The sequence below is a fragment of the Alexandromys fortis genome, unplaced genomic scaffold (assembly GCF_014885135.2).
Source record: "Alexandromys fortis isolate MF-2015 unplaced genomic scaffold, M_Fortis_MF-2015_v1.1 scaffold_50, whole genome shotgun sequence".
Classification (NCBI taxonomy): Eukaryota; Metazoa; Chordata; class Mammalia; order Rodentia; family Cricetidae; genus Alexandromys; species Alexandromys fortis.
In genome coordinates, this window is record NW_026067932.1 from 7053859 (window position 1) to 7079633 (window position 25775).

The 25775-nt window shown below is 45.1% G+C and overlaps 1 protein-coding gene across 8 annotated transcripts in view; it reads left to right on the top strand.

Annotated features, from left to right (window-relative positions):
• Positions 1-25775, top strand: part of Ano4 (anoctamin 4) — a 320118-nt gene that overhangs the window by 60996 nt on the left and 233347 nt on the right. For 2 of the 8 annotated variants that reach the window (XM_050145816.1, XM_050145813.1), the window contains exon 1: positions 9742-10995. The exons of 3 other annotated variants lie outside the window; for them this stretch is intronic. The gene's annotated coding sequence lies outside the window, so the exon portion shown is untranslated. Of the gene's footprint in view, positions 1-9741; positions 10996-11060; positions 11442-11640; positions 11800-25775 lie in introns of those variants that run through there. 3 more of the 8 variants (XM_050145815.1, XM_050145817.1, XM_050145814.1) reach the window with 3 other exon arrangements.

Below are 25775 nucleotides of genomic sequence, written 5' to 3' on the forward strand. Positions count from 1 at the left end.
TGGTGATGACGCCCTGCAGATTGGTGCTGTCAAGAAGGCACACAAGTCTCTCTGATCTTGTCAAGGTGGAAAACAGGGCGTGAAGGTCAGGAAGATTATCTCTACCGCATTTCCACCTACTAAAGTTCATACAAGGACAGCAAGGAACCCTCACAGCCTCCTCTTTAAGGAGTCTGGCAAAAGCAAGGGATGCAGCGTAAACAGTGCCCGGGGCCTCCATCCCACCAGGCTGTGGCTACCTACAGCAAAGCAACCTAACATTCAGGGCTGCGTGCAGCTTCATCGCCAGCAGGCCCTTTAACTAAATCCCTCGTCTTGCTGTGTTTGCAGAGTCACAGACAGATTCCTCCGAGCATATTCTTGTCAAATGCATGAATGAACCTGTGACTCTGACCTTGGCCCGGTTCTCTCTTGCCTCTGGTTATGGCTTTAGGAGATGCAGCCTCTCCTAACTTCTGCTACCTGCTCCAGTGTGGCTTCCTCCCCCAGTTGCTGATTGCCCTTTGCGTCTCTTATCTTACAGCTCTGGCTGTGTCAGAACATCGCGATTACCTGCACACTCTGACTGCTGGCAGGCAGCAGCTACCGTCCCCTCTTACGGGCACCCCTCCCCAGCCCTCCTCTTACAGTATGTCTCCACTTCCTCCTCATTTTCTATGGCCGCAGTGATCAGTTCCCTCCTCCGGATAACCATTTCCTTCGCATTGATTCCGTTGCGGTTAGAATGGTCTTCATAGAATTCACTGTGCGCCCTTTGTGGTTTGTTGGGCCTCGACAAGGGAACCATATCCCTGCAGTGTTCCATTTCCCTTGTTTCCATTTCCACAGTCTGTGGAGGTCTGAAACAGAGCTGACTGCCTCAGTGAGCTGCTAGACCGTCCCTTACGATCTGGGGGAAAAGAGAATTCTTTAGTCCTCCCTCTCTTTTCCCTCTTCTTTCTACCCTTCTCCTTTTTTCTTCCTCCCTCCTCTCCTCCTCCTCTCCTCCTCCTCCTCTCCTCCTCCTCCTCCTTCACCTCCTCCTCTCCTCCTCCTCCTCCTCCTCCTCCTTCTCCTCCTCCTCCCCTTTTGCCCATCTCTTCCTCCCTCTTCTGCTCTCTTTCTCCCTCCTCTTTCTTCTCTTCCCCTTCCATCTCCTTCCTCTGACTCCTCCTACCTCCTTTTCCCTTCCTCACTCGCCTCTTCTCTCCTCCCCCCCCCCTCTACTTCCTCTCTGGAACCTTCTGTGTTTCCAGTTGCATATGCTTCACGAGACAACCGAAATTGCTTGTATGAGCATGCGCACGCTCACACACAATGGGTGGGGCCGAGACGCGACGTGAAATCCCAAGAGGACATCAGCTTGCTTGAAGGTGGAGTTAAAGGTCTTTGCAGGATGCCTGACTCGCTACACAGGTTCTAGGATCCAAGTGGCTCTCACGATTGCGTGACAGGTAGGTGATTTTAGCCTCTAAGCCATCTCTCCAGCCCCTGGACTTTAATTTTAGAACCGGTTTGGTTCACAGCAAAACTGAATAGTTATTCATCGACGCCTCGCAGTTTCTCCATCAATGCTTCCGCATCAGATTGGCTCCGGTGTCGCAATTCACCTCGCTGGAACCATCAGCCTTGGCTCTTTGTATTACACCATCCATGAGTTTGGATGAGCGGTTAGAGACACAGTGCCTATCACCCAGAATGGTTCCAACGACTTAAAAATCTTCTGTGTCCCGCCTGTTCACCCCTCGCCTAGTCCTTAGCAACTGTTGGTATTATTGTTTTCATAGTTGGGATTGGACAGTATACGGCCTTTTTCACATTGGTTTTTTGTTTGGTAATATAAATTTAAGATCTCTCCACACAGAAGAGTGTCTTTGTTCCATGGAAATTCTGGCAATTATGAATAAAGCTGTTGTCAAAATGCACACGTAGGTTTTGTGGAGACCTGTGTTCAGCTCATTTGGGTAAATACCAAGGCACATGACCACTGGGCCTTATGATAAGAGCATGTTCAGTTTGTAAGAAGCTGCCAAACTGTCTTGCAAATGGCTGCACCATCTCTCACCCTTACCTGCAATGCAGGTGTGCTTATGTTAGGGGTTCAAAGGACTTCTACAAACTCATAAGTCGAGAAAGATCCCTCTAAAGGTATGGGATGCTTGGTATATGAACTAATTTAATTTTATCAAAACCTGAGCATATCATGGGCCTTTAAAATGTTGGCTCTGCTGTTACCTCCTGGTTCAAATAGCAGAACTGAAATTGGTTGCTGAGCAGTTGACAATGGAGACTGGAAAGCCACCTGGATAGCAACAATGTCACAGTTCACCCCCAAGTTTTTGGCTGTGTGCCAGCAGTGCTGGAAGAGGGGGGAGCAGGCATACTTCAACTCCTGGTCATCAGCCCCTTTAGTGAGGGCTCTGCCATCTGATGGGTGGTTTCCTGGCTGGTGAATTTAACCAGACTAACATTAAACCATTCTTCATGTACTAATAGCTGTTACAGACAACTTTGTGCGTGTGAGATTTATTTTCTCCAGTTCTTTGGATGCGGGGCAGCTTGTTTCCTGAGAGGTAGGGAGGGAGAAGAGGGGAGGAAATTATGTAACCCCGAGGCTGTTGTGGGGAGCCCGTTGGACACTCAGTGTCCTGTTTCCCAAAGCCACACCTATAGCCACAGCGTCTCATATAATGACGCTTACCTTGGGAAATTACTGGCTTCCCAGGAACATTGAGAGTGAAATTCTCTTTGTAGAAGGTGGGGCTCTCTCCACTCTCAACTTAGATAGTCGTAAGATCTCTCTAAGAATTCCCTTCTGCCAGAGTCCGGATTGTTTCCTGCACCAGGGGTTCAAAGCAGAAAGTCTGTGTGCAGTGTCTTAATAGCCCCAAGGGGCCTCCATTAGTTGGGCTAGCCTAGAAAGCCAGAAGCTTCCGAGGAAGTATCCTTACGAACTAATGCCTATGGTGTTTTACAAAGGAGAAAAATGAGAAATTTTAATTTAAAAAAATGAGCTAATTAGAATCAGTTCAGACAGTAATTTATTTTTTTTTCTTTTTAATCCATGGAGCCAATTTCTTTTCTCTTTTGGCCGATCATACGCAAAGCAATTCCACACGTATGCAGTAAGTACCCATATGTTCTAAGTATCATAATGAGTTGAGTGGTTGGAAAGGCAGGTACGATTCTCTTTTAGCTCTCCGAAGATATGCAATCTAACAAGGGAGCCAGATACTCCGAGAAGCCAGGGCTTTTTATATCCATTTATTTAAGTGCTTCCAGAGAAAGTTCCTTTTCGGGGAGGGGGGTGAAGATGAATAAGGCTGGGACTTCCTTGTAGGAAGCACATACTGAGGCCCCTCTGTGATTTTGTCTGTTTTTGAGGCAGGATCTCACTCTGCAGTCCAGGCTGACCAAGAACTGGCAACCGTCCTCCTGCCTCAGCCTCCTGAGTGCTGAGATTGCAGCATGTTCCTCTCTCCCTTGCAGCAGTTATATACTACTACACAACTAGCGCCAAAATCTGGGATGACTTCATCTCTCCAGATGTGGGAGGAGTATCAGGGAATCCTTTAAATGGGGTCTAGAAGTGGTTGAATTGGGTCTTGGAAAATAAGAGTTCCCAGGGACGAGGAGAAGTCAGAGAATGCCCCACGTCACTGGATGTCAGGACATGTATGTCGGAAAGAGACTACTGAGGCATGACGGCAACAGGAAGGGGAGGAGAGGAGTCACAGGCGTGCTGGAACCAGGAGCATCCTTGGAGAAGGAAGAAACAGGGAGAGTTGCGCAAGGGAAGATATGGTGGTGTCTGTCCCAGACTGCACAGATAGCAGTACCAGGGTTGATAGCGCAGAGTGAGGCTCAAGCCAGGGAAACTGGTAGCTAGGGAGCAATGGCTTCATGGGGAGGATGGGGGAGGGGGGAGAGAGAGATGTTTAGGAAGGGATATGGACAGTGAGGCTAAAACAGTTACTCATGGAAGAGTTGAGTTCAACCGAGGTCACTTTCTTTAGGTAGCAGAGCCCATCACGATGCATATAAATGAAAAAAGGAAAGTCAGAGAGAACAAATTTGGGAGAAAAAGATGGTTTTGTATTCTGTCTAGGGAGCCTTTATCTTCTTCAGAAAAAAAAAAAAAGAACCAAAACCTTCTTTCTCTCTCTCTCTCTCTCTCTCTCTCTCTCTCTCTCTCTCTCTTTCTATTTCCTGTAATGAAAAGTAAGTTCATTTGGTAAATCACCCTGCTATTGCTAATTGAAAATATTCTAATTGAAATGACCATGGGCAAGTAGCCTTCATACATTATACAGGATTGCTGTGGTTATTTATTTATAGGCCTCCTGTAAGGCTGAGCTAATCAGGAGCAGGATGCTATGATCAGGCCCTGGAAGGTTTTGTCTAGCTTGCCTTTGCAGTAGCCCCCTGGGAGGAAAGAAAAATAGCCCAGCTCGCTGGACTCCCCCAAACTGTTTGTTCTAGTTGATACTGCAGAGATCAAGGACCATACACATTCCTTCCCAGGATGGGCGGGGGCCAGAACAATTTTAGCATAAAATAAGAGAGGGAAAATGTGGAGTAAGAATCCAGGAAACAGCTGATTTACTAGGCAGCGGCTAAGCATCTGCTCAGTGCTTCAGTGACACCAGTGGGAGTCAGGGGGTTGTGCTTGACCGTTTCTGTTCCTTTAGAGCTCAGAATTGCCATCATGTTGGTCAAGTCCTCCAATCTCTGGATGGCATTTTAATATTTGTTGATAAGTGTCAGAAATTATTAAATGCCTGCGCGAACTTGAGCATTGTGGCACTGTCCTGGGTTTTATTTTTTATGAAGCGACTTCCAATATTTTATATCTGTTCAATAGTCAAAGGTAATTTGAACTTCCTACAGCTCTTAAGCGCACAGGAAAAACTTTTGCAAATGCTGGTCATCCTATAAATGTTCAGGGAATATGTATTGAGGGTGCATTATATTTTAGTTAGTAACTATATTATATTTCCATTAGTAAGGAGCATGAAGCAAGTGGTCCTCACTCCAGGAGAGCATGCGGTGAGGCCTAGAGGATGAACACGAAACAAGTCATCAAATAAATAAATTTGTTAGACAAACGGTATAAGAAAAACAAAGAGAATAATGACTAGTGTTGTCAGTGAAGACTTTCGGATGAAGAGACCCTGCAGGGTCTTGGGCAGAGTGGTTCCAGGCAGAGGAAACTCTTAACAGACTTCTGGCAAGTTCAGGAAACAACGGTGTAGATACTTAGCACTAGGAAGGAAGGACTGCCTTTCCCAAGCCAATCATGGGATGCTTATCAGATTCACCAATATAATGGAAGTATGGATATATTATTATACTTATACATAATAATATGAATTGATATGTGTATTATATATCCCATCTCATTTGACAATATACCAAAGTATATTTTAATATTTTCAATTCCTAGATGAGGGACTTGGGTCTTAGAGACCAGGTCTCAACACCGAGAGGTTGAATCTGAGTCCCCAGCTTTCAGAGAGTCTCCACCCCAAGTCTAGAGGAGCAGGCTGAAAGCCAGGAACTGGGAATGACTTCGGTGCTGAGTCACTGGCTTCTAGGCTGGCTGGCCTAGGATAACTGTCTGAACACATTTTCTGATGACTGATGACATCTTAGGGGTGACAGCAATCGCCAGATGCTGGTGACAGTGTGTCTGCAATCATGTGTTTATACAACTCGATTTGCCAGTCAGTACCTGGCTTGTAGCTCAGAGAAGCCCTCACGTATTAGGATGTAATTTATTCTCTTTGAGGTTGAGGTGGCACAGGCTAAGTGCTGGGACTTGGCTCTTCTGGTTCTAATCCAAGGCCCCCCTCCTTAAACCACAGAAACTCCCATTTGAAGGAGGGGATATTTATACACTGCCAATGAGCCCGTAGCCCTGCGGACTTCCAGGAAATAGGCTTGTGCTTTCTTCCAAGTGCTTTTGACTGTAAGAGGCTTAAGAGGCAGTCATTCATTCATCTAGCAATAGTGTGCCTAGGATGCTTAGGGTATCAAAGGATCTCGATACATTGTTTCCAAGGCACTAATTTAGTACAATGTATTTATTTGTGGTTGTAACACGAGACTGAAAAAAAACGCATTCTGGAAGAACAGAAGTCATCAAGTCACCTTGGACAAGGTGGTGCCTTGATCAAGACGATGAGCGTGAGCTGGGCCTCGAAGGATGAAGAGTGGAGTGTTTGCAGGGAGAGAAAGAAGTAAGGATGGCTGTTTCAGGAGAGCAGGGTTACCACAGTCCAAGGAAGCGGCATCTTTGGGGAATCGTAAACAATTGGACGTGATGAAAGCACACAATGTAGGGGGCATAATGGTGGGAATGGACACCAGACGTGCAAACCAAAGCAAGTGGGCCCCCAATTTCAAATTCAACAGCAACTGCCTTTGGTCGGACCACCCCTGGTTTTTGACAAGGGAATGGCATGATTGCATAGGCTTCTATTTTAGGAAGAAAATGAACACTAATGGTAATAGGGAAGATCACAAGGGAGGGACTGGAGGTCATTTGAATGGCTTAGAAGAGAGACTAGTGTCCCAGATTGACTGTCAGTGTTGAGAGCCAAGGACTAACTGCATTAGACGTTTCAGGGAGATTTTAGAGGCATGCACCGGCATGCATGTCTGTGTGGATACTCCCCCCCCCCCCCCATCTATCTCATTGTCTTCTGTGGACTCAGCCTAACTCCGTCACTCTTTAGCTCAGGTATTGATTTACTTTGCTATCTTCAAAAACAGGAGGAAAAGCGAGAAGTCTGTGATCTTCATGGATTTTTTTTTTCGGTTTTACAGTTTGATCTCTGACAATCCCAGGGGATTCTTTTGGCTTGAGGAATGCTGAAAATAAACACATTTTTCAAGACTTGGATGCTCTGGCTATAGCCATGAGCCTCAAATGCCTCTTATGTATTTGAGACCGTTGTTGACTATCTGAAGGCCCGCCTACTAAGCACTTTGGGAAATTATTCTCAGCCAGTCAGTGACCCTTAGCAGGTCAGCCTCTTCTCTCTGCATGTTCCAGACCTCCCACAGGAAGCAGAAGGACAATTCAGATATTAGAAACGGGGCTTCAATGTCTGTGTCAATCCCATGCTTTCCTGGAATATTCTTTTCTTCTAGTTTTCTAGTAATTGAGGATGACTCAGTCTGAAACTGTAGGGTCAAAACTGAGGACCATAAGCCAATAAATATAATTAGTTTATTCTTTAAACTATGAGCATTTTTTGATGTTGCATGAAAGGTTTACATTTAATCTCTGAAGTAAAATGTTTTTTTTTTTTTTGCTTTAGCTTAGACTGTCTCAGTCCAATGTCACTCAAATTGAGGTGACAGATGGGAAGGGTCCCCTTTGCAGCCACCTGGATGGAATCAGAAAACATTCGCGGAGGCTTTTTTGTGTCCACCTCAGTGTATTTCCACGAAACAGAGGAAGTGTTCTGAGGCCAATCTAATCGGCCACAGAGGCAGTCTACTTTCACCAGGCCTGTGTGCACATGGCTCACAGTTAGGAGTGCACACATCAGGCTGAGAGACACAGGGCATCCCTAGAATAAAGCCCGGGATGAGGCTGGGCTAGCAAGGTGGCTGGGACCTTTCGGTGGAACAGTTACCTTACGCAAATTATAAGTTGTCAAAACCATCAGCTGATAAGATGGTGTTTAAATTTCTTTGATTCTCATATCTCCTTTACTAGGGTTTGATGTTGAAAATGGAATGGGGGTCCAGGGGAATGGCTCAGTGGGTAAAAGCCTGGGAGGACCTGAGTTTGAATTCATATGTAAAACTGGGTGTGTAGCAGGAATGTATGTCAACCCAGTACGTACATATGGAAACATGAGAATCCCGGGCAGCTATCAGGCAAGTTAGCCTGGTAGACACGGTAGGAAACAAAACCAAAACAAGAAAAAGAAACTGCCTGTCTGAAATAAGGTAGACCGCGGACCGTATCTGAGGCTGACCCTCAGGCATGTTGCAGTACATGGCATCTGTGTTCACACACACACAAACTGGAAACACACACATACACAGAATTATACAGCCATCTACCCTTGTAAAATTAATCTTTTTTTTTCACTTCTTAAGGTGGTTACCAAAGGTAGACCCCAGCTTTTCCATGCCCACCCTGTTTTTGAAAGACTAACATTGACCCGTCTTTATCTTCTGGCTTTATAAGGCATTGCCAGCGAACTTCCTGGGAGATGATTTCTGAAAGAGCGATCTTTGTCCTTCTTAAACTGATGGTACAAATTCAATTTATCGATAGAAAATCCAACTTATCTAGGAGTCTTAAACTAAGACATTAAATTGGGCACTTTTAGAAACTTAGCAAGATTCTTGACCAATCAAATTGCCATCCAACAGATGTTCCTTGGGAACCTGTGATATGTTTGGTGCTGGCAAGAAAGACAGTGTGATACCCCGAGTTTAACTGATTTATTTATATTTTGTTTGTACAGTGAAAAATTAAATGTTATTTATCGTTGTCTGAAACCGAGGCATTTCTATCATCATTTGGACAGGGAGGAAGAGAGAAATGACCAAACTTGAAAAATTAATTACTTTTGAGTTCCTAGAATGGCATTTTCATTGACCCAATTGCCATATAGATGTACAATTATTTAATCTGTCGGACAATTTGTATTTCTGCAGCATTATCCTTGTCGTGCTCCATAATCCTCCTACACAGTCAAGGTATTGAGTCTGTTTTATAAACAGTATTAATCTCAATTATTCGGCAGCTTTAAGTAATACTCTCTTTAAACACACGATTTGATAGGCTGACCGTGTCCGTTGTCACATTAGGAGCTGTTGATGATCATCAGAGCAAAACACTCAGCTAAAGCACATCAAACACTAGGTTGTAAACTTGGGCCAGAGAGATGGATCAGGGGAGCAAAGGGGCTTGCTGCAAAACCTGACGGCATGAGTTCGATCCCCAGGACTGGCATGGAAGGACAGAACCGCCTCTCACAAGCTATCCTCTGTGCATGAGGCTGGAGTTGTGCGAACCTACCCCACCACATCCAAACACCCCCCCCCCCCCCCCCGCCCAAACACACACACAAATAAATACAACAGAGATTATTTGTGTGTTTATGTTCCCCAGATAGCTTTAGCTATAGAAAATGCCATAGGAGGCCAATTCAGAGCCTCAAGGCTGAAGGTCAGCCTCACAGCTTGGTTCCCGTGGAACACATTTAAGAAGAATGTTTTCTAGGATATAAAATTTGCCTGTTGGACTGTAAACTCCTTGAAGGCAGGGGGCACCTCTGCACCCTTTGCACATAGTCTTTCTGTAGTTGCTGATTTGAACTGAGCTGGGATTTGGGTCTCTCAGATTTCTCTTATTTAATGTCCACATGACTCCCCTGGCGAGCATCTTTTTCCTCCTTATTTCAGGACTCTCATTTTACTAGATTTGTCTTTGAGGGGGAAGTTTTTTATGGCCCCCTGCTGTGACTCACGCTGGTGCCCAGCTAACGGCTTCCTTGGAGCCCAGCCCTTCTTTTTCAGGTGTCTCCATGCCAGCCTGCAGCTTGCCCATGGTTAGATGGCATAACAGACTGTCCGGAGAATGTCCAACCTCTCAGTGAAAGCAGACCTAAAATTAGAAACCCAATGCCACATAAAACACAGAGGACCGGCACCTTCCTATTTAATCCTGACTGGAAGAGGGAACTGGTTCTTTGGATGAGGAGGGACCCGTAAACCATCTTTCAAAGTTAAAAAATCTGCATCTCATTCAACTAACCTTTAGCCTAAGAAACCACTTCCGGATCCAATTTAATCATCGCAAACACAGCTTAATGTATATGTTACCAGCGTTTCTAGGTGTGATAGGAATGGTTTTTAGGAAAAGTAAATAGGAAAAGTTTAGAATTACCCTTTGTTGACCGTAAAGGCCTTGGCTCTTGTCCTGCTAATACAAATTGTGCCGTCTCACTTCAATGCTTACAGATTAATTCTACTTACCTAGAGCATGTATGTTTTGTCTTAAATCATGGCTGATTTAGAGAAACATAAACTGTCCCCAAAAACTATAAAAATGTTTAACAACATTTTTGTACAAACATTACCCAGAAAATTAACGAAGATGGAGGGCCAAACTCCTGCAGAGACCTTTAACCCTTTTCAGTTCACGATGTGGAATGCCCTCTTCCTGGCCACCTTAACTTCTGCTTCAGCCATGGAGAGGCACAGGTCCAGAGTGCCACTCCTGAACTCGTGGTGACCTCATGGAGGGTCCACGTCAGAGCTGTCTGGTCTGTGAAGAGCCACCGTGCCCCACTTACTGGGCTTCCCATAGAACTCATGTGGGATGCTTTGGGAAGATGCTGAGTGGCCAACCTAACTATGGGGCTTTGGGAATTGACAGGCAGATATTAACGGAGGCTGGGGAGAAGGCAAGCCACCAACCCTGCCAAACTTGTGTTGCTGTGTGTTGCTGGCAGGGAGCTGTCCTGCAGCTCCCAGGACCGGCTGTCATCTGCACCCTCTCTTGTCACACTGACAGCAGCCCCTAGCCGGGCTGATTGGTTGTTGGCAATAACTGATCTGGAATACTGATGTGCTCACCGGCAGTTCCTTCCACTCCAAAGAGTCTTCTTCCTGACCCAAACGTTGCTTCTCAAAGCCTAGCCTGGTCGTCCTCCCCCCAACCCCCATGCCGCCCCTGCACCCGGTGGGGAGGACCTGTCCTGGGCGTGATGCTCTGAGATTGTGATGAAATTGGCCCCAGCTGGCTGTTCTCACTCCGGCTTGCTCTCTCCGGAGAGTCCTGTTCCAGACTTCTCAGGGTTCTTTTACAGCACAAACAGCTGCATGCCGGCTGGAGGGGAGGCTGAAAAGGACTTGGTGTGTGGAGGGTTTCTTGCCTCTCGTCACTTTGCCGGCCTGGAGGTTCGCTGCGAATTCCTATCTGCCACAGACACCGAGGAAGGATCCCTTCTCCTTCTGTTGACTCTTTCTATTTTTATGGTAAGTGCTTGCGTTGAATGAGCTGTTCTGCTGCGGGGAAAGGATCGCTTCCTCTCTTCCCAGCTAGGCTTAGTGACCTTCCTTTTGCTTCTCTTCTGTTCTCACGGTCGTTTTCTGGACGACCCAGTGAACTCAAATGCCTGGGGTCATTTGTCTGTGTAGTCTGTCTTTGATTTATTTATTTCTTCATAAACCTGAGCCCTCTGGCTATGACGGAAACATAAGTGCTAGCTCTCTTTGTCCTTGAAGCAGCAGCTAGGCAAATGTGTTCCTCCCCAGCAAACTGCAGCAGTGCACGGGGAATCTGTGCAGGCTGGCTGATAGATTCTGGCGAGACAATTCCCCCGCGTTCTAAGGAGCACTCTCTCGGACCCTGGAGGGACCAGGGGTGACCTGCCACATTGCACAGACTTCCATCTTCCCCGGGTGAATATGAGCACACACGTGTGAGTTATGTCAGAGTGTGTATGGGCAGCTGTGCTTTGAACATCTGCCGGTGGGTCCAGAACGGCCCCGTGTTTTGCGGGGGGGTTTACAACTTGGGCAGGCACATTAGCAGGGAGAGGAATCCTGCGCTGGCAAGGCAAGACGAGTAGACTGCATGACCTCATCGCTTCAGAGTCTCAGAGCCCTGGGTTCTGCAAACCGCCCTGTGGCTTCTTTGGAGGGACAGTGGGGAGTGATGGGAAGAACGTTATTTCGGAGTTGACAACATTGCTTCACCTTCCTGCTGGGAGAGAGAAGCTTTGGAGCGTTTGGAAGGGTTAGACTTTCCCAAGAGAAAGCAGCTTTCCTATGAAGACGGTGTGTACGGCAGGTGGAATAAGCCAAGGCAGGCTTAAGGGTGCTCTCCTTTCCAAACTGGCCTCCCAGATTGGCTGTTGAGAGTATTGCAACTTAAAGTCGGCTGCTGGGTGCCTCAGGAAGCCCAAAGGAAACCAGAGTATTCCTGGAGTTTCACCTTGTTGAACTTAGGCACTGCAGAAGTCTTTCTTTACAGGGAGCTTTTCCTTCCTTCCTTCCTTCCTTCCTTCCTTCCTTCCTTCCTTCCTTCCTTCCTTCCTTCCTTCCTTCCTTCCTTCCTTCCTTATTTCCTCCCTCCCTCCTTCTCTCTCTCCCTCCCTTCCTCCCTCACTCCCTCCTTCCTTCCCTCCCTCCCTCCTTCCCTCCCTCCCTCCCTCCCTCCCTTCCTCCCTCCTTCTTTCCCTGTCCCCCCTCCCTTCCACAGCTCGATGAAATATGTTGGTCAAAGCAATATTGCAAATTATAAGCTTCATGGTTGTCATTCTCCTCTGTTTTTTGTTTGTTTTGTTTTTTATTTATTTTTATAAGTTTTGGGGCTAAACATTGGTTGTCTTCTTGTATATGGGAATATGAACTCCAGGAGGAGTTGCCGTCAGGGGTAATTTAGCCTCCAATCAGAGTGATTTTTGTGACAAGCAAGGAGGAACATCCAGTGAAGTTTCTGATCTCTCCCTTGATCCTTGGGAGTTTGGAGTGTGAAGTTTTGGAGCCTGTCTTTCCTCTGTTGCAGCACTCTTATTCCCACTGTCCGGGCCTTTTTTAAAAGCCAGTCTTGATGCTGTATTATTTTATCCTGTTTCCTGCGTCCAAAGTAGATATATTTGGTGTTCTGTTTGCATTTTGTGTTTTGGTGGTTATTCTATTTTGTTTGCATTATTTCTTGCATAAGAAAAGCTTGAAAGCATCCGTTTAAATAGCTCGACGATTTAGATGTTTATACGGTCCCTCCAAACTCATCTGAGAGTAGAAGGAGCGAATGAGTGAGTGTTAAGACGTCTTCTTAGCAGTAGAAGGGACAGGGGGTTGTTCCTGCGGACTGCAGTCGGAATCCTTAACCGATGCTTTAAAGACCTCAGCAGTCCTGGGGTTGTAACTCGGATATACATCCTCTTTCCTGCATGCAGCCGTGGTTCATGGCGGTACTGGGATGTGCCTGGCAAGCTCTCTGTTTCTTCTTATGATTCTTTAGTGTACAGCTCTTTACTTCGCTTAATCCCCTCTCCAGCTGAAATGATTTTCTTGGGGGCTTGGGGCTGGCAACTTGTGGTATTCATCAGGGTGAAAGGAGTTGGAATGAGCTCAGATGGATTGAAAATACCCTCTGCACTTCACCCTCAGGCAGTTCTCAATGCCTTTAGAAAACATTTCATTGTAATTAACAGCAACTTTAAGCATTGAGACGAAAAGATCCCTTAGGCTTACTTTGTTTTGTTTATCAGATTGTTTCTCTAATCAGAATCATATATATCTATACATAATCATGACATATGTGCATGTATATATTTACATGTATATATGCACAAATACATACACAAGAATATAGACAGATATGCTGTTTAGTTTTGATATGGTATTCACTATAATTACAAAATTAAAACTGAAATTTTAATAGTTGCATAGTTGCAGCATGCCCAGGGAACTGTAGAAAATTTCCTGTGATATTGCCTAGCATTGTCTAGAGAGATACCTTGTGTGTGTGAGTGAGAGAGTTTAGAGAAAGAAAGAAAGAGGGAGGAAGGAAGGGAGGGAGGGAGGGAGGGAGGGAGGGAGGGAGAGAGAGAGAGAGAGAGAGAGAGAGAGAGAGAGAGAGAGAGAGGATTCCCCTACTTGCAGCCTCACTATAATGCCTTTGGGAATTTCTTTGAATCAGGGGAGCTTTCCAGTCAGCATTTCTTTGTCTCACAGCAGGCTGTCATGTTAATCCCTTCGCAGTGTCTCTGCATAGGAAAGTACCCCAGGAACTGATAAAAAGCTGTGTTGACTGCTTATCCTCAGTGTGAAGAAGTCACTGCAACGGTTTATCTGAGTGCTTATTTCGTGGCTGTGCAGCTACAACACACTGAAGTTGTTGCAAAGGGGTCTCAGATTTCTAGACTGGTATAGATACCTTAGTTCATTTGCTCACACCCCTCAATGACAGCCTCCATCCACGCCTCTCTCTCACCAAGTCTCTAGGTGACATTTTAATCTCAAGCCTGCAGTTGATATTGTGAACCACGGGGTCTCCATTTTTAGTCTCTTGTTTCCTGCATCCCTGTCCTCCCTCCTTCTGCTCTCCATGTCTGAGCACATCCGTGTGTGCACTGATAAACTCAGTGGAGCACATGTATGTGTGCGTCGACAGACTCCGTGAACGTGAAAACCGTATGTGGGTTAATGAAGTTGCGGCTTTTCTTCAGGTAACCCAACTGCAATTGTTCAAACCCCCATGTGACGGGGAGATGATTCTATCCACATTAATACCCATATCACCGCATGGTTCTGCAGGTCTTGTCATTCAGACTACTTTCCATAGCTGATTACCAAGGGCCCAGAAATAGCATCGCTTCTGCATTTAAATTAATGGCATTCTAGATCTGCCTGGGTTAGACTGCCCTCAATTTCTGACGTGTTTACTGTCTGAACTGTTCTTATGTTGAGAGAGAAAGTTTGTGAGCGATACAAAGTAGAATCATTTGATTACAAGATCCAGTCTGCCCTTGGAAACTGCGCGAGCCGCGGTTATTAGGAAGTTTTTTTTCCGTTGCCTTTTTAAATATAATTAAGCCAACGTATCCCCCCCTTATCATCTTCCCACAAGCTCCTTTTACAGAGGAAAGGGGGTAATGCACAAAGTCCCCCACATCAGCTTCCTTAGAGGGAGGACTGTTCCTCAGCTGACAACCAAAACCGCTTTTCACACCACCATGGCGCTTGACTTTGAAAGGAGCTCCCTAGTCCCTTGGCAGCGCGGACTGACTGTATAAAACAGGAGAGGTGCTTTGTGAGCTGTGCCAGTGACTCTGTTTCGGATCTGGGCTGCCCTACTGAATTTAGGACTACAACCTCCTGGGGGAGGGGCACCATCTCAGTAGAATAGTAATCTATCCAGACTGTCATAAATGTTTATGTTGCAAGTTCTACGTCTTGGGTGGTAGCAGGAGATGGCAGAACTTTGGAGGAGAACCAAATCACAGCCCCAAAATAATACAAGACGAAAGGGAGGTGATTCACCCCCATATTTAGCATTTGGTTCTCCAGTCAGACCGTCGGTTAAGTCTGAGGAGCCAATAAATTGGTCAAATATATCATGACAGGTTTGGTGGACCTTTTTGCTATTAGAAGTCTTTAAGCCTTCATCAGGGTTAAAGGGTTAAACCCTTCATTGGCTACTGAGTGACCTTTTGAGTGAGTCAGCTGGTAGCCTTTCTTAAAGAACACAGACACGCTGTTCATCAAGAACCAACTTGTAGTATTCCTGTTGACACCCTGTAGGGAGTTCTTGTAAGTGGTGTTGAGAGAGAGCCAGTAGAGAAGATTGGATATCAAAGGTGAGCTGGCCTTAGAAGCAGGTTTTGGGGACCCTGTGACTGAAAGGCCGGGTCTGTTAACTTAGGCTTGGGTCACATCATTTCAGAAGATGCTAGTGTAGACATGAAAAAGAGTGAGATGTTCTGTTTCCGTTTATTCATTACTAATCGGATGGAAATACTTGACTTATATTTAGTCCCCCTGAAGGATGTGGGTTGCACGTTCTTTTGATCCTACAATGTAACATTTTCCTCCCACCTGCCAGTTCCTGAATAACCACTCAGAGGCTTAATATTAAATACAAACTGTTTGGCCTATACTTCAGGCTTTTTATTAACTGGCTTTTACAACTAAATTAACCAATTTCTGTTAGTCTATATTTTACAAGGCTTGTGACTTGTTTCCTAACATCTTACTTCCCTGGAGACCGTGGGCATCTCTCTGACCCTTCTTCTCCCTGTATCTCTGCTTGGATTTCCCTCCTGACTCTATTCTGCCTGGTTATTGGTCAAATCGGCTTCTTTATGACCCGGTGGTAATAAAACATATTCACAACATACAGAGGAACATTCCACATCACTGCGAAGTTCTCAGCACTCAGCTATGAATGTGGCCTTCAGAATGCCTCAGATCCGTATGAGAGTTTTGAACCGTCCGGAACAGGGCTCAGGTGTGATCCCTTGCTTACCTTGTGACATTTTTGATGTCTTATTTTCAGAAATGACTTTGAGGATCATCTGACCTTATTTTGCACAGGATAAGAAAATGAAGCCATTTCCAGAGGTTAGAGCTCTGCTTGGCATCCGGGCCAGGTGAATGTAGTGCAAAGCACATTTCTGTATTTATTGGGAACCCTGTTGTCTTTCTGTCGCGGGGCCTCTCCCACAGTGCACAGCTGACATACACTGTCATTCATTGCTCACAAAACTGCTTTGTAGCAGCTAACTCACTGGTGACCATTATGCCCGGGCTCACTTGATGGGGGGATTACGTAGCTGTACCAGTCAGCGTGAGTCACGCCCAGGGAATGTTTATGGTAATTTGATCAAGCTTATGTGGTAATGATTTTTTTTTTTTTTTTTTGGTTTTGAAATTTTGCTTTTCTAACGGGTGTTTCAAGAATTTTGCAAACACTATGATTAGGTTTTCCCTTTGCACTTAAATCATTCAGGTGATCATGCCTGCTTATGGATCACTTCCTCCGTGCACGCAATACATTGGATTATCATTTGCTGTGCCAATGCCATGTCCCCCCTGTGGGTAGCATTCCACATATGACTGAAGCAGCCATGGCCACCCATCACCTTTTCAGAGGCGCTGTCCTTTCAGGCTACACGCAGCTACCTTCCCTTGATGCTTAGCCTGTGTCCCGCTTGCCGTTATATCTCATTCCTGAGAGAATCCAGTGGCTTGGGCAGTTTGTACCTTTGGTTCAGTCACTGGGAATTTCTTTTCATAAAGAAGTCATCTTTGCTGTTACTGCAACCTATGTCTCGCTGTTTTCCAAAGTGCCCGCAGCTTGTGCTTCTGTCACCTGACTGAACAAAAGAAATTAATTAGCTTAGACGGTTGCCATGTGGTGAAATGACTTCCATTCTTTGGGAAAACTTGCCAGTTTCCTAGCTTGGGTGGAGTGCTGTCTGTGGAATCAACTGCAGGCGGAAGACCAGGCTCCTGGCTCTGGTAAACCACACCCACCCTAGTGCTCAGCTCCTGCTTCCGTGTTTGCCTGGTTCTGAAGCAGACCTGGGGTGTTTCAGGAGTCCCCAAACCATTTGCAGGTCTTAGAAATGCCCAGTGTTTTGACTGGCCGCAGTGCCTTCACACACAATATGCCTTCTGCCTGGAATGTCTCCCCTCCTTCCAGGGTGAGCTTTGGAAGCACACTTAGGAGTCGTTTCCCACCAATTCTTTAGATGCCGTCCTTATCAAACCCCATTGGCCCAAACCCAACTAGCTGGAGTTCTCTCCTTGTGTGTGGGGACTCTGTTTCCATCTCTGTACCCCAAGTCTTAGCGTAGTAACGGCAGTAGGGCAAGTACCAAGTCCTCTGAGCAAAAGATAGGGAATGACCATCCAAATCCTGTGGCAGTGTCCGGTCTATGTGGAGAGTTAATTTATGAACACAGTGTGTATGTGTTCTATGACTTAGACTGAATCAGATATAGATAAAAAGATAAAGAGAATTGGGTGTAGCCCACTAGATGTTTTATGTAAAAACCCCTCAAAAATTCTTTGCCTCTACATGAATGTAAATAAAATAAATGACGAGAATATATCGAATGCCCTCCACAGGCCAAAAAAAAAAAAAATGCTTTAGGTGCCAAGGAATGAAACAAACAAAACATATAATTCTTGTCCTTGAAAAGGTTACAAACTAGTAGGGAATAACCCAGTGTATAAATTACCTAGCTTGGGAACAGACTGTCATACATAGAACCAGTAGGTCATGATTTGTAGCTGTGGCAGAAGAGAGGGAATTCCAGACTAGGGGTGTGTGGCACAGAAACTTAAGGGACCTCATGAAGTGTATCAAAAATGAGGAGGTTTTGGAAGGAATAGTAAGGGGGTCGTTTTAGAGGGAGGGCACTGGGAATGATACTGGACAGTCTAAACTTTAGACTTTTGAAAGTTGGGGGATAATCAGTTTAGGAAAAGTTGGTTATGGGTATGTGTTTGAAATCTCTTCTTAAGTTTGATTACACCTAAGGCCTTTATTCTTCAGAGATGGCCGTAGCTCTTAAGAGGTACACTTCCCACTCATCCCCTCTGTCCAGTTACGGTAGCTGTCAGCATCTTCACAAAGAGTCGGGCTTGGTGGCTTGGGTACATAATCATATCCAGCCAGGAGCCTAAGGCAGGGGGATCACAAGTTTAATGGCTGCCTGGGCTGCAGAGTGAATTCTAGGCCAGCTTGGGTAACTTTGTGAGACTCCGTCTCAAAATTAAAAAGCAAGAAAGACGCCTGCGTTGGAGGCAGCTTAGCATCAGAGTGTGTATGAGACTCTTGGATTCAAGCCTCAGTAGCACAAGATGAAAAATCCTGGCAAGGAATCAAGCCAGAAAATCTAACCCAAATCAATCATTTAAGACCTAGAGAGGATTTTGGATTGAGAGCATTGTGCTGTTAATTAGAAAACTGTCTAGCCTATGAGGAGCCTCATGGGTGCATTGGGGTTTTATTGCTAATAACATAGTTGTTTCTTTTTCTTTGGCAATTAACTTTCTGCTGTTATAAGGAATATGCTTATTCCGTGAACCAGTGGGATATGCATGCATCAGCTGGTTTTCACGTAGGTAAAAAAGTGGCTTACAGAATTCTGCTGGGATTGAATTTAGTTCATCCCCTGAGCGTGGTTTTTGTCATGCTGTTTCCTTCCCTTTTCCAAAAAAAAAAAAAATTGTCAGTGAGTTCATATTTAGGGGTTAAGATGGTGAGTTTTCATACTTTGGCATTATATTGATTATAGATTATAACTGTATAGATAGATTATGATCATATAGTATTTCAAACTCATTAAAGAATTTGGACCAATATGTCTAACCATCTTGGCTAGACCTTGGGAGCAAATGTGTTTCGTTGTTGCAGAGTAAGATGAAACAGGGCAGCTTCCTTCTTTCCTTCCGTTGTTCGTTCATTCCAGAGTGGTCGTTGAACATTGAACTGTGTTCTAGGCAGAAGCGGCCACAGTGGGAAGAGTCACACTCCGTCTTCACGGGGTAGCATCGGATGGGAGTGGAGGGAGGAAACAGGAAAGATCATTAGCAGCTATGACGTTGGTCTGAGCGTGATTAGTACAAAGGACAAGAAGAAAACGAATGTGTTTGCCGTGGCTTGCATGTTTGGCTTCCCTTCAGCTTTTAACCTCTTGTGCTATCTTGACCAGATTTTGCTGTTGTGACAGAAATGTCCAAGGCCAATAAGTTGCAGGAGACACAATTTAGTGTGACTCGTGATTTCAGAGGTTTCAAAGCTCCCAACTCCACTGCTTTGAGGGGGAAGCAAGGCAGAACACCATGATGGAGACCATGCTGGACGGGTGTGAGGGAGGAGAGCTGCTCGCCTCAGGAAAGCTGGGAAACAAATCAGACAGAAAGGAAATGCTCAGGGCAAGATTGGCACACTCCCAGTGATGTATTTCCTCCTGGAAGTGTAAGGCCTATCTCCTGCTAGCACATCGAATATGAACTCAGCAATTGATGCTAGCCATTGATGAAGCTAATGTCCTCATGATTGGGTTGTCTGTCAATGACTGGATTCACTAACTGGGGACTTAGCCTTCAACCAGTGAGTCTTTTGGAGAACAGCTCATACACGAATTATATATGTTTAAATTTTTTTTACTATTAATTTATTCTTAATTAATTGATTGATTTATTTATTTGCATTTTCCTTCTGATTAATCTTTTAGAATCTTGTGGGTGTTTTTCCCTGTTGAGCAATTAGACTACTCTGTATGGAGATTATAATAGTGAAGCCATTTCGTTCTTAAAGTGGTTACAAGAGGAAGCTCTATGGATGTCAAAGCTCATGTAGAGCCAGAGAGCCGGTAAAGACAGAAGCACATTTTCCCTTCGCTTGAGCCTGAGGTCACTTTGGCGGGTCACCCTGGGAGAACTGGGAGTCATGAGAACTGCAGCCCTGGAAGAGGGCAGATAACCATCGATGTAGCACAGACCGTTCAGAGAAGGGCATGGGAGGGAACTGGAAAATAGTCCCACAGGAAGCTTAGCAAGGAATTCCTATCCGAGGGAAGGGGACAAGGAAGGAGCGGGTAGGAAAGCCAGTGAGATGTGTGGATGCCAGTGAGGAGCATCTACGGAAACAGGTTCTGTGCCTTGAAACATCTGGATGAGTCGGCTAGCGGATACATGTGCCAGTGGTGCTTTATACATCTGGACACACAAAGCTTCCACACCACCTTCCTTCTGTGCTACCTTTCATTCCCACAGCCCACATTCTCCTCTACTCCAAGCTTGCGTTCAGTCAGTGCTTTCTACCTTGTTTCTAAAGAATTAAGACCTCAGAGAAAATATCACTTAGTGGTGTGAGTCTAGACTCTGGGGAAGATAGTGTGTTCCCGTCCTGGCCTTGGCACTTCCTTGCCTTTGGGTTTCGACCGAGGGACTCTGTTTCTTTGATGTGCATCATCAATCATAAGCATGGGCATAACTGGGCATGCTGACTTCTTAGGTGCCAGCTGCGGTAAATGAGATGATACATGAAGAGTGTTTGGCATGACGCCTGCAGACAGTGACTGTCTTACTCTCTTTTTCTGTTATTATGTTGAAATCCTGATTAAATCGGCTCAAAGGAGAGGGGGGTATTTAGACTCACAGTTCCAGGCTATCGTCCATCATGGCCGCGAAACCACCGCGGAGCTGATCCCATTGTACCTCTGTAATCAAGAAGCAGAGAATGACCAAGGAATGCCGGGGCTCAGCCTTTTATCCCCAGTCCAGGATGTCCCGCCCGGTAATAGTCCTGCCCTGAGTTAAGATGGTGCTTCTTGCATCAATTAACAAAATAGGCCACACCCACAGGCATACCCAAAGGTTTATCCCCTTATGTGACTCTAGAGCCTGTGACCATGACGCCATGGCAGTTACTTTACCCAGCAAGCACCGATTTGTTCCATTCCGTGTCAATTCCATGTATTTCTTACATATGTGTGTATGTTTTCCTGCTGCATAGTGTGCCTGTGATAACTATCATCATTCTTCATGTTTGTAATTCATGCTAAGTGGGGGGGGGGGCTAATAAAGAGAGGTCTAATAGAGTTCTGTTATCAGTCTCTTAGACACTTACCGTAACTTGAAATTCATTTAGCCATTGTCACAGTGAAGTACTTACCTGTGGACAGGGCCATGTGGCCAGGAGACCCAGGGAGAGGCTCTGTAAAAGGCTTTGTGGCAGGAAAAGCAAAAAGCAGAAGAGAATAGGAACAAGAGGACGGGAAAGGGGATTGAATCCCTTTGTCTCTGCTGAGAGAGGGTCGGTGAGCAGCGGCTGCTCCTTAGGTGGTGTGCACTCCAGGGGCAGGTTATTACCTAGCACGGCAGACAGTTTCCTGGATGGGATAAACAAGGACGTGGGGTTGGCGAGGATGGAGGCAGATGATGTGAACAGAGCAGTGATGTGCAGCTAAATTTGTTAGGAAGGTTTCTGAACGTGGAACGGTTGGGTTACAGGTCACGTGAGTTTAAATGTTTTTTTTTTTAATTTTATTTTATTATGTGTATTGGGGTCAGATCCCCTGGAACTGGTGTTACAAACAGTTGTAAGCTGCCGTGTGGGTGCTGGGAATTGAACCCAGGTCCATCTGGAAGAGTAGGCATTGCTCTTAATCACTGAGCCATCTCTCCAGCCTCGAGTTGAAATGTTTGGGTGGTGCTTGCTGACTTACTGTTGACTCAGGTATGGAGTTTATGCTCCCAGCATTCGTGGGTGAGAATACATCGTGTCCCATGTCTATGCTCACCAGCAGACGTTTTGACTTTTGCTAAGCTACCTGGTCAAAGCAGCATCTTTTAGTTTAGTTTAGAATGTCTTTTCTCATGTCTGTGTTTTTCTGTTACAGGCTAACTTTTAAAAAAATCTGAGGGTTTTGTCTTCTTGATTTTTAAGCAGTTTTTAATTTTATTTTTATTGTGTATGTTTTTTTTATTGAAAATAGAATTTTTAATACAATATATTCTGATTGATTTTTCTCTCCCCCAATTGTTCTGAGATCCTTCTCCCCTCCCATTGGAATCCATACCCTTTCTGCTCTCATTAGAAAACAAACAGGCCTCTAAAGAATAATAAGAAAATAAAATAAACCAGGCATGGTGGTGCACACCTTTAATTGCAGTGTTTGGGAAGCAGAGTTTGGCGGATCTCTGTGAGTTCAAGGCCAGCCTGGTCCATATAGTGGCTTTCAGGACAGCAAGGATTACATAGAAAGGCCCTGTCTCCACAACAAAACAAAAAATCCTAACCAACCAAACAGATAAGAAATAAAAAAGAAGATAAAGCAAACAAACAATAACTAGCAATAATAGGACAAAATAGAAGAAAGGTCAAAGAAAAAGCATGAGAAAGATATCTAAATGCAGACACACATGTCCCTACACACAGGAATCCATAAAAACATAAAAATGGAAGCCATAATACATGCATAAAGGATTTGTAATGTTAAAAATATAAGAAAGAAGGAAAGAAAGACATACCCTGGCAAGATGTTATGAGAAAGAACCTCCACAGAGGCCACTGAGTTCATAGGTTGCTTGCTCATGGTGTCTGTCCTTAAGAGTGGTTTGTAGGCCCAGTGAGAGTCCTGATGGAGAAAAGTAATTTTTCCTTTATGAACGGTTATCAGTTGGAGGTAGCTTCTGGGTTAGAGATGGGGGTGTGCATCCATTTCTCCTCTCGGCCTCATCCGGCTCAGACTGGTGAAGGTCTAGTGCATGCCGCCATAGTCTCTGCGGGTCCACGTGTGCACCGGTCCTCTGTTTCCGAGGCCGTGTTTCATGGACGCCCTCTCTTCCCTAGGACTCTTGCAGTCTTCCTGCCTCCTCTATTACAGGGTTGCTTGAGTCCTGAGGAGTTTAGTTACATACATACACATACACACCACATACACACATACATACATACACACACACACGAGTTCATATTTTCTTATGGCTTTCCACAAAATGCTTCTCTGTATTTTGTTATCTATCTTTGATATTGTTTATAGTGCTTGTGGCATCACATTTTTTTTTAAAAGAAGAATTACTACATTGCAGGCAAGGCGTAGATATATTATTCAAGAAGTGTTTAGGAAGGTTTGCGTCAATGTTAACTGAATACAGTGTTTGTGTTAAACTTACAGCGGGAAGGACCTAGACAAAGGAACCTAGGATTTAAAGCGCACAACTTGAGACTAGAGGAGTACTATTTGAGAAACGGCAGGGGATTGGAGAACAAAGGGAATGCTGGAGATTGCGCATGCCCAGTGTGGTCCACGTACTTGCTCGTTTGTGCACTCGAGAGCTGCACTGGGTTGTGTGTGCTGGCCACACAGAGTCTCTGTAATTGCTTTACTTGGGGAGTCTGTGTGAAATAGAACTTGATCAGAAGTATATAAATGGTGTCCACTTTGTTAAGCAATGAGGTCCACAAACAGGCTATATTTAATGTAATATAAAGCAATTCAGGAGCCCGAGAATCTTCCTCAAATAGCCATCACGAGCCACATGACCTGAGGAGCTGGGAGTTCAATGAGACTGACAGGGGAGAGGGGCAAAACCATGGGCCACAGAACAGGATCTGTGGGTCTTCATCTTAAATTTTGAGTGTTGGGAAAAGGAATTTAATATGAAGAGTTATCTATTACATAGCTTTCTATTCAAGGGCTTTTACGCCAAAGCAAGAGATGGGGTACTTTCCTAGTGAACTGTTATACAGTTTCCAGGGAGGGGACTCAGAGTCAGTTCCCTTACTCTGAGCGGAAGTTACAGCAGCTCCAAGTCTTAAATGCATTCTTGTAACCAGTATGACCCGCGATGCCATAAAACCGAAAGTATATTTGAGGAAATGTTTTATGGTATCCCTCTGGTTAGGCCCTGATGCCTAGAATTTTAGGTTGCTTATAGGGATATAAATTTCAGCTGTGATGATGGCGAAATCCATGCCCACAGACTGCCCCAAGCACCATGGCTGGGGAAATTTCTATAGCATGAGGTAAGTAGGAATCCAAACTGAGCGTGGGGTGGAGTCTGTTCTCTCGGCCCTACCTAGACCAAGGCTCTAGTTCGGTACACACCATTGTTCTCCAGTCAGCTGTAGAGTAAACTGCGTGTGGTCCTCTGTTGCTAGATGAGCTCATAAATTGAATCCGGTGCTGTCATCGTGAGTCTCCAGGTGACCCTTTTAGCTACTGTAACAGGTGGTGGATGAGATGGACATTCTAGCTATAATGGTCTTCTGTTTCCCCTTAGTGGATGCTAGCTGCTCTCTTTGTGTGTGTGTAAAGACTTATTTCATATAGACTTATTTCATGCGTAGCATGAATAATAAAAACCCAGAGACAGATGTTGGGGTTCAACCTGAAGGTCAGAAAGACAAAACAACCAGCCGCTGGCTCTTACCTCTACCTCAGTCCAAAATGGCGATCCCGCCTCTAGGAATCTCAGAATGAGACTGAGTGAGAGCCGTCTCCTGCCATCTTATAATCATCTCTAGGTCTGGGATTAAGGGCGTACACCACTTCCACCCAGTTTCTGTGGCAAATTAGCATGGGTACTGTGGAATTAAGGATGTGTGTCATGGTTGCCTGGTCTGTAAGGCTGACCAGGGTGGTGGTGGTTTTACTCTCTGGTCTTCAGGCCAGCGTTATTTATTAAAGTACAAATGAAATATCACTGTATTTGCAGGACAGGAGAAATGGCTCATGCTTAGGAGCACACACTGTTCTTGCAGGGGAACAGAGTTCAATTCTGGGGCATCCACATCGCACGGCTCACAGCTGCCTCTAACTACAACCACAGAAGAGAATCAGAGTCCCTCTTCTGGCCTCTGCAGGCATGCGTGCATGCGCTCATACAGACACATACCCGTATACAGAGGCGCGCGCACACACACACACACACAAATAATAAAAACCAATATTTAAAAGCTGTGTCTATACTGTTTAGACTTATTTCTTAGTGTTGTCACATGCTGTGTGCATGTGTGCACACATATAGCCCACATGTATGTAGAGGCATGTAGGCATTTGCGTACACATAACCCCGAGAGCTCTCTCACTTTTGTTCAGTGTTGATTTCTTTTTACTTTGTACTGTAGACATTTCCTGCAGTGTCCGGGGCGGTCTACAGGCGTTGTCTTCCCCGTCTGTTTTCCGTGGGAAGAATCCGATGAGCTTTCCTCTCCTGCCCTCTCCTCTGCAGAGGGACCATTCTTATCTTCATTTCAAGTCTCCTAACCCAGTGTCGGTCCCAAAACAGGAGTTCAAAAAAAAATTGATTGTTGAATGAAACTGAGAAACAGGTTTTGATTTCTCTCATTTCTGTTTTCTTACTGTTTCATTGTCCTGTGGGTTAAATGCTTCTGCATCCTCGTAGTTCAGAAACGCTTCTGGAAATGCTAAGTGATTACACCTTGTGTTCGTAGTTAGCAGTTTGGTTTTATGTGATAGTCTATAGCATATCTGTAGCTCTAGCTTTAAAAATAGGTGATATTTTAAAGGGAAGTTCTGTTTCCTTTATGGGTATGGAGAATGCATGAACAATAGGACAAATTTACAGTGTGTGTGTGTGTGTGTGTGTGTGTGTGTATGTTACCTTATACGTGCATAATAACTTGTAGCCATTCATAATGGCATGGAGTAAAAGTTGATTAAAGTTGGGAACAAAATGGAATCAAGAACAGTTCAAGAGCTGTGGATACAGGGGCCATGATTTTGGCTTTAAGCACTCAGAAGGTGAGGGAATGGTAT